A 1,908-nucleotide genomic window follows, 5' to 3' on the forward strand; every position below is an offset into this window, starting at 1 on the left:
TGTTTACAGAAAACGTAAGAAAGGGTAAACTATTTTGTTTCATTCCTCTCTCTCTCTCTCTCTCTCTCTCTCTCTCTCTCTCTCTCTCTCTCTCTCTCTCTCTCTCTCTCTCTCTCTCTCTCTCTCCCTATCTATCTATCTATCTATCTATCTATCTATCTATCTATCTCTCCCTCTCTCTCTCTCTCTCTCTCTCTCTCTCTCTCTCTCTCTCTCTATCTATATATCTATCTATCTCTCTCTCTCTCTCTCTCTCTCTCTCTCTCTCTCTCTCTCTCTCTATCTATCTATCTATCTATCTATCTATCTCTCTCTCTCTCTCTCTCTCTCTCTCTCTCTCTCTCTCTCTCTCTCTCTCTCTCTCTCTCTCTCTCTCTCTCTCTCTCTCTCTCTCTCTCTCTCTCTCTCTCTCTCTCTCTCTCTCTCTATCTATCTATCTATCTATCTATCTCTCTCTCTCTCTCTCTCTATTTATCTATCTATCAATCTATCTCTTTCTCTTCATCTCAGCCTCCAGGTTCTGTAGACATGCATTAACTATTGCTTCCACAGATACTTTTTACTGGAGAATGTCTTATTGCAATCAGAGTCCATTTCATAAACTTTAAATAAACAAATGACATCGTAAACACGGAGATAAGAACAGAAGTGAAAACAGAAGCAGCAGCACAAACACAAGCAGTAAAAGCAAGAGCAGTAGTAGACGAAGGTAAAATTAGGAAAGAATAAAAAGGTAAAATACGGGTAAGGTTAGGTAAAGGCAGCAAAATAGTAAAGCGGAGATTAAACAATTCTAAACCACGATGGCAGGTAAGCTATTGAAAAAAAGAATGCACTAACATTTAACAGAAAAGATCCAATAAAAGCTGAAGACTAAAGACATATGTAAAAGCAATAGAAGGTAGTAAAAGCAGAGGTGATACAAATAAAACACAGATAAAGAACATGTAACAGCAATATAGACAATAAAAGTAAAGCAAGTAATTCACGACAATGGAGAAGTGACTGAAAACTTTTATTCTTGGAAAACGTAATTTATAAGCAACCAAAGTCTTATTGGTTGATATACTGAGGGTAGATCAAAACACGGAAATCCAGTTGACACTCTTTATTGTTTTGGATCGTGGGCTGTCACTGACACGTGACGTCACAAAAAAAAATGATCACCATGAATACGATTCAGAAAATGACATGTCAGGTCTCCAACACCGCGTAATAAGTTCACTCTACAATAAAAGGAAATGAAACCTCTACAGTAACACAGATGTAGAAAACAAATTAGACATATCCAATAAACGCTGAACTGGTAAGAATTAACTTAATGCAAAACTCAAAATAGCGGAAAGCGAAAAAACAGAAAACGGGCGCCGGGATAACTATTGTCAAGTGCGGCGCAGCTGGAGTGTGTCGCCCTCTCCCAGGTCGCAGACCTCACTCCACAATATGTATAAACATATATATATATATATATATATATATATATATATATATATATATATATATGTATGTATGTATATATATGCAACTCCCTCGCCTCTCTCTTTATCTGTATATAGATGTCTGTAAGCATATATATATGTATGTATGTATGTATGTATGTATGTATGTATGTATGTATGTATGTATGTATGTATGTATGTATGTATGTATGTATGTATGTATGTATGTATGTATAAATTTATATATATAAATATATTTATGTCTATATATATATATATTTATATATTCACACACACACATATATATACATATTTATATATATATACTCGTGTATATATATATATATATTCATATATATACTCGTGTATATATATATATATTCATATATATATACTCGTATATATATATGTGTGTGTGTGTGCGTGTGTGTGTGTGTGTGTGTGTGTGTGTGTGTGTGTGTGTGTGTGT

This window comes from Penaeus chinensis, chromosome 36 (genome assembly GCF_019202785.1).
Source record: "Penaeus chinensis breed Huanghai No. 1 chromosome 36, ASM1920278v2, whole genome shotgun sequence".
Lineage (NCBI taxonomy): Eukaryota > Metazoa > Arthropoda > Malacostraca > Decapoda > Penaeidae > Penaeus > Penaeus chinensis.